We start from the raw sequence: 16981 nt of genomic DNA on the forward strand, positions 1-16981 counted from the left end.
TGACTGGAATAATGAACCTATCTGGCCCTGCAATGGTAGAATTAAATGGTTCATGCACTTAGAATGATTGTTTGTTGCAGGAATATAGTCATTCTGAACATGGAGCATATCCCTGAATTAATGCCTCCCTCAATGGTTTTCTGTCCTCCACTCCCTCAAGTTGTTAACTCATTTTAGGATTTAGTTCCACAGGCATTGTTATTCCTCCAGTACCTCATCCAACTATTTATTGCTAAATTTGAAGCTACCTTGCAAGCAGTGTTAGCAAATTCATGAATTTATTTGAGCAGAGATGCTGAAGCCATTAGCAGCACTAATTCAATGCTTATCATAGACTTGCACACCTATGCTCTCCAAGAAGGATAATACAATAACCATCAGGAACAGGAGCAAAAACAGAAAATGCTGGAAAAACTCAACAGGTCTGGCAGCATCTGTAGAGAGAGAGAGTTAACATTTCGAGTCCTTATGACTCTTCTTCAGGGGAAAATTACATGAGTAGGTTGTCTGGAAATTGCTTTTGGTTCATTTTTGAGCAACTATTTGAAAGTTACCTTCAGTTTTTGAGCATTAGAAAGAAAGCTAGTTGGCACTTGCTTTTGCTGAATCAAAATTTTGACCAATATATTGGTTTAATATATTTAACTCCTTTCACATTGAGCGCCATGCACACTCAATTTCATCATAGGAACAGCAGTTCATTTAACCCCTAGGCCCTGTTCCACCATTCAATCTGATCGACTCCAGAGACCTATTTTTGATCCATATCCCTTGATACACTTACCCAACAAAAATCTATTGCCTCAATCTTGAAAATTTCAATTGACTCAGCATCTTCAGCATTTTGGCGGAGTTATTTCCAGGTTTTTATTCTGCTTTGTGAAAAAATGCTTCACTGCTAAATAACATAACATCTCATTTTAGGATTATGCCCCTCTGTCCAGCTTCTCCACCAGTGGAAATAATTTCTTTGTATCTACCCTTCTGAATCAGATTATCATGATGAACACTTTGATTAGATCATCACTTAATTTTCCGAACCAAATTTACACAACCTCTGCTCATAATTTCACCCTTTAAGCCCTGGTATCAGGGCAGTAAATTTCTGTTATACACCTTTCAAGGCCAATATATCTTTCCTGAGATGTCTAAAAATAAGCACAATTTTTGGGGTCTTACTTTATACAACTGAAGCATCACCTCCTCACTTCTGAATCCAACCCCCTTGTGATAAAGGCCAACATCCCATTAGCTTTTTTGATTACTTTTTGTACCCGTGAACCAGCTTTTAGTATTTATATGCATCAGCACCTAAATCCCTTCACTCCTGCCTAGGACGCAGGCATCACTGGCAAGGCCAGCATTTGTTGTCCATCCCTAATTATTGCCCTTGAACTGAGTGGCTTGCGAGGCCATTTCAATGGGCTGTTTAGAGCAAATCACATTACTGAAGTCACATGTAGGTCAGGCCAGGTAAGGATGGAAGACACTAAGATAAAAGCAAAATACTGCAGGTGCTGGGAATCTGAAGCGAATACAAGAATTGCTGGAAAAACGCAGCAGGTCTAACAGCATCTGCGGAGAGAAAGACCGAGTTAACGTTTCGAATCAGTATGACTCTTCTTCAGAACAAAAGAGAAGAGCTCTTTAGTTCTCTTTAGCTCTGAAGGATGGAAGACAGGTCCCTAAAGTGGCATTAGTGACCAGATGGGTTTTTGCAACAATCATGATGGTCACCTTTATTGAGACTACCTTTCAATTCTATTAATTTTTTAAAGAATTTAAATGCCACCTGTTCCCATTGTGGGATTTGAACCTGAGATTTGAACCTGTGTGCCCAGAGCATTAGCCTGGACCTTTGGATTACTAGTCCAGTGACATCACCATTAAGAGTGTATTCTGATTTGTCTTCCTTAGATCCAAAATGAATAACCTCATGCTTCCCCACTTCTGGAGAGCCCCTCAGCCTTTCTATATTCTTCTATAACCTTCTATTCTCAATGACAAAACCTGCTTACTTAGTATTAATTGCAAATTTGGATCAACAACACTTTCTTACTTCATCCAAATCCTTAATATTTAATGTGAAAAGCTGAGGTGCTGGTATCAATCCTTGGGGAGCACCATTTCTCATACCCCACCAACTGGAGGACAAAACTTTCATGCCTACTCTCTGTTGCCTATCTTCAAACCAATTCTTGCCCCATGCCTTAACGTTCAATCCTGTGCACTCTCACTTTTACTAATAATTCCTTGTGTGGAACTTTACCAGCTGGCTTATGTTTAGATTTGAAATGGATAAGCTCACACTTCGCCATGTTGAAATCCTTGAGTCTCTTCTGCTATTGATTATGGTTGATCTCTATCTCAATTCCAACTACCAGCCTTGTTTAAGTAATCTATAAGTGATGTGCTAGTCTCTGCATCAACAATTCTTTGTTGCAAAGCTTTCCATGCTTTAACAACTCTCTGCATAAAAAGAAAATCCTTTTAACCTTCCTCCTCGGTGATAATTTTAAACTGATGACCCCTCAACCAAAAGAAATAATCTTTCCCTATTCACAAATATACAAAACATTAATTAAACATTCGCTTCGATTCCTTTGCTCCAGTGGAAATAATCCCATTATCTCAAATGCTTCATTAGTAGCATTAATTCCCATCCTGATCATGATAAAAATGAAGCTCTGCTGTATACCCTATGTGGCTTCACTGCCTTTTCCAGAATTAGATGCCCAAAACTGCACAGAGCACTAACTGTAGCGTTATTTCTGAGGGATTCGGACTGGTTCAAGGAAGGTGAGACCTGTACAAGATAGACGGGTTGCACCTTAGCAGCATCAGGACTAACATCTTCGCAGGAAGATTTGCTAGTGCTGTTGAGGAGAATTTAAACTGGATTGGCAGGGGGATGGGAACCTGAGACAGTGCTCATACTGGAGGGAAGCAAAACTGATATCAGGAAGTAGGAAAGTAGTAAGCGAAATTAGAAAGCAGGTGACGTGAAGGCAGGCATCAGGTAGGATCAGAATACAGAATAATGCTAAAAAGACAAAGTCAAGGGCACTGTATCTGAATGTGTGCAGCATTCGCAACAAGGTGGATGATTTGAAGGCACAAATAGAGGTAAATGGATCCAATTTAATTGCTATTATGGAGAAGTGGTTACAGAGAGACTGAGACTGGGAACTTAATATTCATAATTTAGGAAGGAAAGGTAAAAACAAACAGGAGGTGGGGTAGCGCTGTTAATAAGGAACGAGATCAGTACATTAGTAAGAAAGCATCTTAGATCGGAGGATCAAGATGTAGAATCAGTTTGGGTGAAACTAAGAAACAGTAAGAGGCAGCAAACATTGGTGGGAGTTGTTTACAGGCTACCAAACTATAGTGGTAACATTGGGCACAGTATGAATTAGGAAATTAGAGCTGCATATAACATCGGTAATACAGAAATGATGGGTGACTTCAATTTATATATAGATTGGGTGAACCTAATTAGCACTAAGGCTATAGAGGATGAGTTCTTGGAGTATATATAAGATGGATTTCTTGAAGAACCAACTAGCGATTGGATGAATTTAGATTTAGTATTATATAATTAGAAAGGGATAATTAATGAACTTGCTGTAATTGCTAAATTGTGATCATAATATCAGCGAACTTTACATTAAGTTTAAAAGTGATCTTTTACAATCTGAAATCTGAACAAAGGAAACTATGAAGTTATGAGGGGCAAATTGGCTATGGTGGATTGGGAAAATACACCAAAGGATTAGACAGACAATGGTTAGTACTCAAAGAAATATTACATGGTCTACAAGAAATATCCATTCCTCTAAGACACAAAAATCCAACAGGAAAAGTGAATCAACCATGGCTAACAATAGAAATTAAAGATTGAATCAAATCAAAGGAAGTGGTTTATAAGGTTTCCAGAAAAAGTGGTAAACCCTAAGGTTTGGGAGCAATTCAGGATCCAGCCAAGGAGCTGATAAAAAAAGGGAAAAGAGAATAAGAATGTAAGCTAGTGAGAAACATAAAGGCGGACTGCAAAAGCTTTTTTAGACTTGAAAAGGAAAAGATTAGCAAGGACAAATGTGGGCCCATTACAGATGGAGACTGGACAATTTATAATGTAGAATAGGGAAATGATGGAGAAACTTAACAATTGTGTCTGTCTTCAAGGAGGAAGATACAGAAAATCTCCCAGAAATAACCTTGGAACAAAGAGACTTGTGAAAATGAGGAACTGAAATAAATTAGTGTTAATAAGGAAGCAGCACTTGAAAAATTAATTGGATTGAAAGTTGATAAATCCTCTGGACCTGATGAGCTACATCCCAGAGTGTTGAAGGAGGTGGCTTTAGAGAGAATAGATGCATTGGTGGTTATCTTTCAAAATTCTATAGATTCTGGAAGGGTTTTTGCAGACAGGAAAGTAGCAAATGTAACCACACTATTTAAGACGGGAGGGAAAGAGAAAAGGGAGAACTACAGACCTGTTAGTCTGATTTCAGTAGAGAAAACGTTAGAAGCTATTAGAGAGGATGTGATAACTAGGCACTTGGAAAATAATGACATGGTTGAGTGGAGTCAACATAGATTTATGAAAGGGAAATCATGTTTGACAAACCTTTTGGAGTTTTTTTGAGGATGTTACTTGTAGCATAGATAAAAGAGAGCCAGTGGATGTGCCATATTTGAATTTACAGAACACTTTCAAAAAGGTCCCCCACAGAAAGTCAGTAAACAGAAACATAGAAAATAGGAGCAAGAGTAGGCTATTCGGCCCTTTGAGCTGCTTTGCCATTCATTATAATCATGGCTGATCATCCAACTCAATAGCCTGCACCTGCTTTCTCCCCATATCATATGATCCCTTTCGCCCCAAGAGCTATAACTAATTCCTTCTTGAAAACATACAATGTTTTAGCCTCAACTACTTTCTGTGGTAACGAATTCCACAGGCTCACCACTCGCTGGGTGAAAAGATTTCTCCTCATTTCAGTCCTAAATGGTCTACCCCATATCCTCAGACTGTGACCCGTGGTTCTGGACTCCCCCACCATTGGGAACATCCTTCCTGCATCTACCCTGTCTAGTCCTGTTAGAATTTTATAGGTTTCTATGAGATCCTCCCTCATTCTTCTGAACTCCAATGAATATAATCCTAAACAACTCAATGTCTCCTCATATGTCAGTCCTGCCATCTCAGGAATCAGTCTGGTAAACCTTCGCTGCACTCCCTCTATAGCAAGAGCATCCTTCCTCAGATAAGGAGACCAAAACTGCACACCATATTCCAAGTGTGGTCTCACCAAGGCCCTGTACAACTGCAGCAAGACATCCCTGTTCCTGTACTCGAATCCTCTGGCTATGAAGGCCAACATACCATTTGCCTTCTTTACCACCTGCTGTATCTGCATGCTTACCTTCAGCGACTGGTGTACGAGGACACCCAGGTCTCGATGCACATTCTCCTCTCTCAATTTATAGCTATTCAGATAATAACCTGCCTTCCTGTTTTTGCTACCAAATTGAATAACCTCACATTTATCCACATTATACTGCATCGGCCATGTATTTGCCCAGTCACTCAGCTTGTCCAAATCACACTGAAGCATCTCTGCATCCTCCTCACAGCTCACCCTCCCACCCAGCTTTGTGTCAGCTGCAAATTTGGAAATATTACATTTAATTCCCTCATCTAAATCATTAATATATATTGTGAATTGCTGGGGTCCCAGCACCGATCCCTGCGGTACCCCACTAGTCACTGCCTGCCATTCAGAAAAACACTCGTTTATTCCTACTCTTTGCTTCCTGTCTGCCAACCAGTTTTCTATCCATCTCAATACACTACCCCCAATCCCATGCGCTTAATTTTTACGCACTAATCTCTTATGTGGGACTTTGTCGAAAGACTTCTGAAAGTCCAAATAAACCACGTCCACTGGCTTCCCCTCATCAACACTATTAGTTACATCCTCAAAAAATTCCAGTAGATTTGTCAAGCATGATTTCCCTTTCGTAAATCCATGCTGACTCTGTCCGATTCTGCCGCTACTTTCCAAGTGCTCAGCTATTAAATATTTTATAATGGACTCTAGAATTTTCCCCACTACCGACATCAGGCTGATTGGTCTATAATTCCCTGTTTACTCTCTACTTCCCTTTTTAAATAGTGGGATCACATTACCTACCCTCCAATCTGTAGGAACAAAACTAAAGCACATGGGATTGGGGGTAATATATTGGTATGGATTGAGAATTGGTTAACAGACAGAAAACAGAGAGAAGGGCCGTTCTCAGGATGGTCGGCAGTTACTAGTGATGTACCACAAGGGTCAGAGCTGGTGCCACAGCTGTTCACAATCTATATAAATGATATGGACATGGGGACCAGGTGTAATATTTCTAAATTTGCCAATGACACAAAACTAGGTAGGAATGTAAATTGTGAGGAGGATGCAAGGCGGCTTCAATGGGAGTTGAACAGGCTAAGTGAATGGGCAAGAACATGGCAGGTGGAATATAATGTGAATGGGTGCGAAGTTATCAACCTTCGTAGAAAAAAAGGCAGAATATTTGTTAAATGGTGAGAAGTTGGGGTGTGTTGATATCCAAAGGGGCCTGGACGTCCTTGTGCAAGAGTCAATAAAAGCTATCATACAGGTGCAGCAAGCAATTAGGAAGGCAATTCATATGTTGGCCTTCGTTGCAAGGGGATTTGATTGCAGGAGTAAAGAAGTCATGCTGCAATTGCATAGACCTTTGGTAAGGCTGCGTCTTGAAGCATTGCGAAAAAGGCAAAATACTGCGGATGCTGGAAATCAGAAACAAAAGCAAACATTGCTGGAAAATTTCAGCAGGTCTGACAGCATCTGTGGAGAGAAAGACAGAGTTAATGTTTTGAGTCCATATGATTCTTCTTCAGAACTAAAGAGAAGTAGAAATATGGTGAAATATATACTGTTTAAGGGGGATGGGACAGGTGAACCTGGGTAGAAGGTCAGTGATAGCTGGAGGCAAAGGAGAGATTGCAAAAGATGTCATAAACAAAAGGTTGAAGGGGTGTTGATGATCATGATACTGGCTAAAGGAGGTACTAATGGTGACATTAAGAGTAAAAAGCAGGATGAGCAAGTGGCAGATGGCCCTGGTGGAGGTGGGGTGAGGGGAGGGGACGCTGTGGGATAAAAGATCAAAATAGACTGAAATTCATTCATTCGTTGAGAACTGTCAGCGTGATATTGGCCGTCTCAATTTCTCTGCTCCTCTCACCCACTCTAACCTGTCTCCTTCTGAACCTGACGCATTCCGTTCTCTCAGGCCCAACCGTGACTTTGTTATCAAACCTGCCGACAAAGGTGGTGCTGTTGTTGTCTGGCACACTGACCTCTAACTCGCAGAGGCTGAGCGCCAACTCTCAGACACTTTCTCCTACCTCTCCCTGCACCATGACCCCACCACCAAATATCAAGCCATAGTTTCCAGGATTGTCACTGACCTCATCTCCTCTGGAGATCTTCCATCCACAGCTTCCAACCTCATAGTTTCCCAGCCTCGGACAGCCCGCTTCTACCTCCTCCCCAAAATCTACAAACAGGACTGTCCCGGTAGACCGATCGTGTCAGCCTGTTCCTGCCCCAAGGAACTAATTTCTTGCTATCTTGACTCTGTTCTCTCTCCCCTTGTCCAGTCCCTTCCCACCTACATCCGCAATTCCTCTGATGCCCTACATCATAATCAACAATTTCCAGTTCCCTGGACCCAACCGCCTCCTCTTCACCATGGACGTCCAATCCCTCTACACCTCCATCCCCCACCAGGATTGGCTGAGGGCTCTCTGCTTCTTCCTTGAACAGAGGCCCGAACAATCCCCATCCACCACCACTCTCCTCCGTCTAACTGAATTTGTTCTCTCACTGAACAATTTCTCCTTAAACTCGGTTCACTTCCTCCAAATAAAAGGTGTGGCTCCGTTAAGTTTTTCAAGCAATTTTTGTTTTTGTTTCTTGAGCATTGTGTACAGTTTTGTTCTCCTTATCTAAGGAACAAGATATTTGCCGTAGAAGGAGTGCAACAGAGGTCAACCAGATTAATAAAAACAAAAAAACTGCAGATGCTGGAAATCCGAAGGGTCATGAGGACTCGAAACGTCAACTCTTTTCTTCTCCGCCGATGCTGCCAGACCTGCTGAGTTTTTCCAGGTAATTCTGTTTTTGTTTTCAACCAGATTAATCCCTGGAATGGCAGGATTGCCTTATGAAGAGAGATTGAGGAAACTGGGCCTGTGTTCTCTAGAGTTTCGAAGAATGAGAGTTGATCGCATTGAAACTTACAAAATTCTCACAGGGCATTATAGGGCAGATGTAGATAGGATGTATCCCCTGGCTGGTGAGTCTAGAACCAGGGGACACAATCTCAGGATAAAGAGCAGGCCATTTAAGACTGAAATAAGGAAGAAGTTCTTCACTCAGAAGGTGGTGAATCTTTGAAGTTCTCTACCCAAGAGTGCTATGGAAGCTCAATCATTGAGCATATTGAAGACATAAATCAATAGGTTTCTGGATACTAATGGCATATGCGAATAGTGCAGGAAAGTGGCTTTGAGGTAACTGATTGGCCATGATGATATTGAATGGATGAGCAGATACTTTGGGCTGATTGGTCTACACCTACTCCTATGTTCCTATGTTCTTAATCTATCTTGTCTACAATTATGTTACTTCTTTTATCAGTAGGGGGATTCAGATCCTGTTGCTATTCTATCACTTGCCTGTAGACCTTGTCCAACCTTCACATCTGCTTTGCAATCCCATGTTTTTTTTTTCTTTTCTTCCCCACTCTCCAACACCCCGATAAACTTTTGATAAGACTGAAAAATCTAAATAATTGCAACTGTTGGGAAAGTAAAGTATTTTGGGCCTCTTTAAATGACCAACTCCTTGTAAGTGGACAACATGCTATCAATGTTGGCAGTGCGCCACTGACACAATGCTCGTTTAGGCCAGGCAACTTGCCATGTAAAGCTAATTCAGGGTGGCCTTGGGGAATCCCCACGAGTGTTGGCAAGCATCAAGACCATGTTGTTCAGATCCCAGTGCTTTGGAAAAATAGCCATATTGTGTTCTTCACACATCAGGTCATCATGGAGAAAGTGACTCAACTCCTTTTCAAATAGAGCACAATGTTTGTCAAGCAACTGCTTATGAATTTTGCCATCCTTTTCAAATAGCAGTCAAAATAATTTTGAGTGGCATATGTCATCCTACCCCTTTTAATCTGATAAACTACTTTGACAGGTGTTACCAGGAACAAAATGGTTTATTTATCAACAATAATAACAACTTGTAGATATCTTGTTCACTGTGGCTCACTCTCATTTCTGAGTCTGGTTGTGGGTTCAAGTCCCACTCCAGGACTTGAGCGTAAAGATCTAGGCCGCCACTTCAGTGCATGACTAAGGGAGAACTGCACTGTTGGAGGTGCTGCCTTTTGGATGAGATGTTAAGCCAAGGCCAAGGCTGACCTTTCAGGTGGGCATCCCAGGGCACCATTTTGAAGAAGAGTAGCGGAGTCATCCTCAGTGTCCTGGCAAGTATTGATCCCTTCATCAACATTACTAGGACTATCTGGTATTCAGCATTTTGTTGTATGTAGGAACTTGCTGTGTGCAAGTTAGCAGACACATTTCCAACATTACAACAGTGATCCCACCTCAAAAGCATTTAATTGGCTGTAAGGCACTTTTGGACATCCTGTGATCGTGGTAGGCACCATATAAATGCAAGCCTTTCTTTTCTTTATTTACATATTCAAAAAAAGAAGCATTTTTTTAAGAATAGAATTAAAAATTGGACTTTCCTATCTGAGTGTCAAAATCGTCAGGTGCATGAAATTGGTCATTAAAAAAAATGAATGTTTGGCCAGCATATACTCTAAATATGTGGTTTCTCATTAAATACTGGATATACTCTGAATCACTTCTAATTCAGTATTTAATCCCAAACACAATTCTCCACACCCCAGTTTCTTTATTATTAAAAACTATAACACTATTTTTTTTATTCTTCACCAGGTAAGAGCATCACTGGCTAGGCCAGCATTTATTGCCCATCCTTAACTGCCCTTGAGAAGGTGGTGGTGAGTTGTCTTCTTGAACAACTGCAGTCCATGTGGTGTAGGTACACCCACAGTAGTTTCAGAAGGGAGTTCCAGGATTTTGACCCAGCGACAATGAAGGAACGGAGATATATTTCCAAGTCAGGATGGTGTGTGTTTGGAGGGGAACTTGCAGGTGGTGGTATTCCCATCTATCTGCTGCCCTTGTCCTTCTAGGCAGTAGAGGTCACCCTTGGGTTTGGAAGATTTGTTGTAAGCCTGCTGGACTTTGGTAAATATATTAGTCATGCTACATTAGGTGTACATTCATTATTTGTATTGTAATTCATGTGCCAGCCTTCCCTCTCATAAGATTATGGCCCGCACCGTGGGGGACAACCCTGTGTTAAGCATCGCCTAGTGTGGTTCAGGAGCTCCACTCTGGCATGACAGTCCTTGCCATATTTGCAGCAGAGGAAGATAGTGGGGCTGAAAAGATGCTCGATTCACTGGCCTCTGTTTTCACTGGGCCCTCCTCTTCGATAGCTGAGCTTTTCGTTTCAGCTCACCTCTCCCAATGCCCCTCCAAACAATCAGTCTCTAGAGGTCACTGCCGTCAGCAACTATCTCCCAGTTGTCAATACCAATGCCCGCCATCTTCATCACAAAAACAGAATCACCTGGAAAAACTCGGCAGGTCTGGCAGCATCGGCGGAGAAGAAAAGAGTTGACGTTTCGAGTCCTCATGACCCTTCTACAGAACAGTTCTGTGGAAGGGTCATGAGGACTCGAAACGTCAACTCTTTTCTTCTCCCCCGATGCTGCCAGACCTGCTGAGTTTTTCCAGGTGATTCTATTTTTGTTTTGGATTTTCAGCATCCGCAGTTTTTTGTTTTTATCCCGCCATCTTCATATCTTTCTTGTATGTGTCCTTGTGTAGGATGTCTGGATGCCTAGGAGGTCTTGATCCAGTGGATAGTTCACAGTAAAGAAGGTCTTTGGGTTTACGGCCATCATCCTTCTGATAAACATAGCCGAGGATTGTAATATGCAAAATGTGTACCATTAAAATTTTCTATGTACTAACAGGACCGTGAGGGGCAAATAGATCAGATAGTTATATTGCATAGTTTGGCCTTGTGATATATGGTACTTGTGATCAAACAACTAAGTGACACCAACTAAACCTAAACAACGAATAATTACTCAGTAAATGAAGTTTCATTTAGTGAAAAGTCTTGCTTCAAGACATGCTTTTGTAGTTATGTTTCCATGTCGTCATTATGCAAAGGTGAGTTGAATATTTGCTGAGTTCAGCAGGATTGCAATAAGGCTCTAAGAAAATTTGAGATTCCCATGCAGTCACAGAAAGAAAATGAAAAGAAATATGAGATATATCTATGAAGACAGCCATCAACAGGCACGATAATTAAAACACCCATAAATCATAACTGCCCAAAGTGCTGCTCTTGTAAAACAGGCTCAGAAAACATCCAACTGAACATACAATTAGAATAAATGAACAATTATTTACATTATCAATCATACTTTACTGTAAACACCATCTGAAAGTATTCTTTGCTAAATTTCACCTAACCAGGTTAATAGTTAATAAACTAACTATTCAGAACTTTTAGATCAAAGCAAAATGCTGTGGATGCCGGAAATCTGAAACACAAACAGCAAATGGCTGGAAACACTCTGCAGGTCTAATAGCATCTGTGGAGAGAGAAACGGTGTTAACGTTTCAATTTCGAGTGACTCGGACCCGAAACATTAATTCTGTTTCTTTCTCCACAGATGCTGTTAGACCTGCTGAGTGCTTCCAGCATTTTCTGTTTTTACCCAGAACTTTTATTTGCCTGCAGCCCTTTCCATTGAGACAAAATGTATAAATTCCACATGACAGATGTTGAAAGATCCAAAGTTTAGCAGTATGGTCAACGATTCTCTGCCAATCCCTCTCCCTTGACCAGCAGAAAATGGCTTGGGTGAGGGTTTAAAACCCTAAATTCTAGACTCCGCCCCCAAGCCATCAAAATATCAATTACTATAATATTAATGCTGGTGATTCAGGCACTGGGGGAGGCCCATGCTAAAAGCAGGTGGGACTTGCTCAAAATTCGAAAGTTATGCCTCAATATGTAATTGCTTACATATTTTGAGCACTTTGTGTCCGTGTTTACTAAGGAAGAAGATGCTGACAAATTATCAATAGAAGCAGAGATGGTACAGGTGATGGGATTAAAATTGAGAGGTAGGAAGTACTGCAAAGGCTGGCTATGCTGACAGTGGATATGTCACTTGGTCTGAATGGTATGCATCCTAGGTTGCTAAAGGAAATGGGGGTGGGGATAGCGGAAAGGCTTGCCATAATCTTCCAATCTTCCTTATATGCGAGGGAGGCAACAGAGGATTGGAGAGAGGCAAATGTGACACCCTTATTCAAATAAGGGTGTACGGGCAACCCGAGTATCTACAGGTCAGTCAATTTAATATCAGGGGTGGGTAAGGTTTCAGAGAATAAAAATCAGGGAAAATATTAACAGGCACTTGGAAAATTTTGAGTTAATTAAGGAGAGCCAGTGTGGATTTGTAATTTAATTTAATTGATTTTTCAATCAAGTAACAGCGAAGGTTGATGAAGGGAATGCAATAGATGTTATCTATATGGGTTTAAACAAAGTTTTTGACAGAAGTACCACATAAAAGGCTGTTTAACAAAATTGAGGCTCTTGGAATAGGAGAGTCAGCATTAGTTTTGACAAAAAAAAATGGCTTAAGGGCAGGAGAAGCAAGTCATGGTAAGTTCTGAAGAAGAGTCATATACTCTGTTTCTCTCTCCACAGATGCTGCCAGACCCACTGAGTTTTTCCAGCATTTATTGTTTTTATTTCAGATTTCCAGCATCTGCAGTATTTTACTTTTATAATATTTAAGTTGTGGTAAATGGTTGTTTTTCAGACTGGAGGATGGTGGACAATGGTGTTCCCAAAAGGATCAGTGCTGGGACCACTGCTTTTTGATATATATATATAAATGACTTGGATGGTAGAATACAAATATAAAGTAAAATTTCAAAATTTGCTAATGATGACATACTTGGAGGTGTGACAAACATTGAGGATGATACCAATCAACTGCAACAGGGCCTAGATAGGCTAGCAGAATGGGCAGACAACTGGCAGATGGAATTTAATGTAGCGATATGTAAGATGATGCATTTTGACAGAAGGGATAAGGAGAGACAATATATATTTAATTGCACAGATCCAAACAGTGTGGAGGGGCACAGGGACCTTGAGTTGCATGTGCATCAATCTTTGAAGCTGGCAGGATACATTGAGAGAGTGATGAGCAAAGTGTATAGGATCTCAGGCTTCATAAATAAAGGTGTTGAGTGAAAAAGCAAGGATGTTATGCTGAACCTCCATTAGGCCACAACTAGAGTATTGCATCCAGCTCTGGTCACCACACATAAGGAAGAATTTGAGGGTCCTTGACAGGGTGCACAGGAGCTTTACCAGAATCATTCCAGATATTTTTGCTACATGGTTAGGTTGGAAAAGCTGAGACTGTTCTTCTTACAGCAAAGAAGATTGAGGGAAGATTTGATAGGGTATAAAAGTTTGTGACAGGTTTAGATAAGGTAGACAAAGAAAAGCATTTCCCATTAGCTGATGGTACAAGGACGAGGGGACAAACATTTCAGGTTTTGCGCAAGAGACGCAGGGGGAATGTGAGGAAGAACTTGTAACAGAGCAAGTGACTTGGACCTTACTGCCACAAGGGTGATGGAGACAGAAACAGTCAGTAATTTAAAAAGGAAATTGGATTGTCATTTGAAGGAAATAATCTTGCAGCACCACGAGAATAGAGTTGGCGGATTGGGGCTAACTGGCTTGTTCTATAGAGAGTCAGCATAGACTCGATGGGCCGAATGCCCCCTTCTTTGTGTTGTAATCTTTTTTATTTAATTCATTCACGGTCTGTGGGCGTCGCCCGCTGGGCGAAGGTGATGGTGAGCTGCCTTCTTGAACAGCTGCAGTCTATGTGGTGTAGGTACACCCACAGTGCTGTTAGGAAGGGAGTTCCAGGATTTTGACCCAGCGACAGTGAAGGAACGGTGTTATATTTCCAAGTCAGGATGGCGGGTGACTTGGAGGGGAACTTCTAGGTGGTGGTGTTCCCATTTATCTGCTGCCCTTATCCTTGTAGATGGTAGTGGAACATGCTGTCGAAGGAGCCTTGGTGAATTCCTCTATGGGTTGGATTTCCATGCCACAAGGAAGTTGGAAATGGGTGCAGGAGTCGATAAATGGAGGCTGCAGGGATAGAAATGTTAATTTTCCCTCCAAAAAGAGCCTCACGCAAACTTTGCATAGGCGGGAAGATGGGTTAGATTTGGGGTGTGACTCCGCATGCTCAGTCTGTGAGATCAGGTCGCCATTGAAATTTATGGCCTAGGGGAAATTTATATTTCACAGTGCAGAGTATTTTCATCAGGATGGGCGATTTTGAGACGCCTTTGGGAAACCCTCCTAGTAATAGAGTTCAAGAACCTCGGGGCAGCCTGCAGAGGAGTCAGGGACATTTGGACAGGTAAGTGTTAAATGTTTTGACAACTACAAATGTCATTAATAGATGTTGTGTGTGTACTTTTGCTGCGGTTACTGCTCATAAGGTTCTGTCCTGCAAAGGTAGATTAACCATTACATTGACTAGCATTGTGTAAGTGTTGAGATGTATGAAAGTACTGTTTCCCATTATGTATTCAAAACTGAAGAAAACGTTGCCTGGTGACTCTCCTGTCAAGATGTGAACAGTGATTTAAAGGTCCAGAGTGCTTTCATTTAGAAAAAAAATGACCTGCTGCTTAAGTTTAGCAAAAATAACAGTCACTTGCTCTACTCCTTTGACAGGCCATCTGCTTTGAAATAGAAAAATAACATCTGGTCTTTCAGGTTCAATAAGCTCCATTGTCTGGAGCTATGATCATTTGAGTATTGTATGTAATAATTTCCCTGCATTTCTTAATGGGCTCCATCCTACACTCAAATTCACCTATGAAATGGAGCAGTCAAATGAACTCCCCTTCCTCAACGTACTAGTTGAGAAATCTGTCAGGGAATTCTCTACCACTGTCTAGCGCAAGCCTGCTTTCGTTGGTTAATATATGCGTTGGGATTCTTACAGTTTCACACGCTAAAGGATTGGCCTAATCAGCAACATTGTAAATAGGGCCCGAGCTATTTGCTCGCCATGCAAACTTGATGCTGAAGTAGGGCACATCAAAAGCATCCAGCAGGATAATGGCTGCCCTGATCAGATCATTTTGTGCTTAATATAACACAAACTCATGAACGGGCCCAAGGCCGTCACTTTCATGCTTGAAAAGTGCCCAGTCTATCTCAGATTACCCTAGAAGGGCAAGGTATCTCAAAAATTTCAGCAACAGGTAAAGCTAGCTGTTTCACGCTGTTACTATGCAGTAGCAACACAAGTGGTATTTGCCACTAACATGATGCACGTTCTGCCTATCACACAAATGAGTAATTTGGTATATGAATTTCAGTGCCAGTGTGATGCTAGGTATGTAAGCTGTATGTCCCAAAGACTGGCAGCGGATCATATCAAACAGCATGTCCCAGCCATTGTTTGCCATGGGCAGGGTACAGACTGTACCCAACCAGCCTTGTAAAACTCAAACCAGTGTCCAACATTGGACATGATTCCGCAATTGGACAGCATTTACTAAAGAATCCTCAGTGTTCCAAGAACTACGCTGACGACCAATTTCAGATTGTCAGTTGGGCTCGCAATGTAGCATATTTACGCGTACTGAAAGCTACATATATTAGTACACAGGGCCCTGTTCATTGCAGACAGAAAGAACATGTACATACATTGCGCCTGTTTCGGCTAAATTTAAGCTGACTCATTCCTCAGGGCAATGCCTTGACTAATCAGGGTCAAGCTGCCTGGTTTAAATTTAAAACAATGCTTGACAGTTAACTGTCAGTTATCATAAGCGGTGCATTCTCCATTGCAATGTCACTTTCCAACCAATCAGCACTCTCTTCACATATAGTATAAGTTGTTGTTTTCTCCCTTAGATTAGAATTCTTGCGAGTCTTCTGATGAGTGCAAGGTGAAAAATTTAGACATATCTCTTTTTTTCAGCAATACTCAAGCTATGTATTACCAAACAACTATTTATAACAATTTGTTTTGACAGCTGAGCCTACTAGGAATGTTTGGCTGAGTTTCAAGAGCTCTGAAACACTTTACTCAGCAAGTTGTTTACTTGGGACTGATAGCATGGTTCAATTGACAGTTTTAAGAGGGTATAATAGGATTATCTGTCCTTGGTGTGGTTTCTTGAAAATATGATTGCTTGCTTTCACAACTGAATGCTCACTTAAGGGGATTTAACTTTTTTCAGATTAAAGTTCCTTTTTCTATTCAGGATGAATGGCATTGTGTTTGACTGACAGTGTTATTAGATTGTTAGAGGTTTTTTTCCCCCAACTCCATGGCAAAGGCTTCCAATTGCTATTACATGGCTCCTGAGGTCTGTCTATATTGGATATTGGGTGAAAGGCTGTGAAAGGTACTTGGAGGGCATGGAGGGGGCATAGAGGTATGAGGTGGCATGGAAGGGGCATGGGGGATTATGAGGGGGCATGAAGGGGCAAGGGTGAAATGAATGATCATGGAGGGAGCATGGGGGCTGGGTGGAGAGGTCAGAGGCCTGACGGGTGAGGGTTGGGAGCAGAAAGACAATGTGGAGTTCTGGGTGAATGCCCCAAGATCCGAGGTGGGCATTTTAACTCAGCCACCTCAGCACCCACGCTAATCTGACACTGCC

At 41.4% G+C, this 16981-nt stretch overlaps 1 protein-coding gene across 1 annotated transcript in view; it reads right to left on the reverse strand.

Annotated features, from left to right (window-relative positions):
- The window catches only part of LOC121284660 (contactin-associated protein-like 5), a 736588-nt gene that overhangs the window by 515001 nt on the left and 204606 nt on the right, over nt 1-16981 (reverse strand). The window lies entirely within an intron of this gene.

The sequence above is a fragment of the Carcharodon carcharias genome, chromosome 12 (genome assembly GCF_017639515.1).
Source record: "Carcharodon carcharias isolate sCarCar2 chromosome 12, sCarCar2.pri, whole genome shotgun sequence".
NCBI classification, from domain to species: domain Eukaryota; kingdom Metazoa; phylum Chordata; class Chondrichthyes; order Lamniformes; family Lamnidae; genus Carcharodon; species Carcharodon carcharias.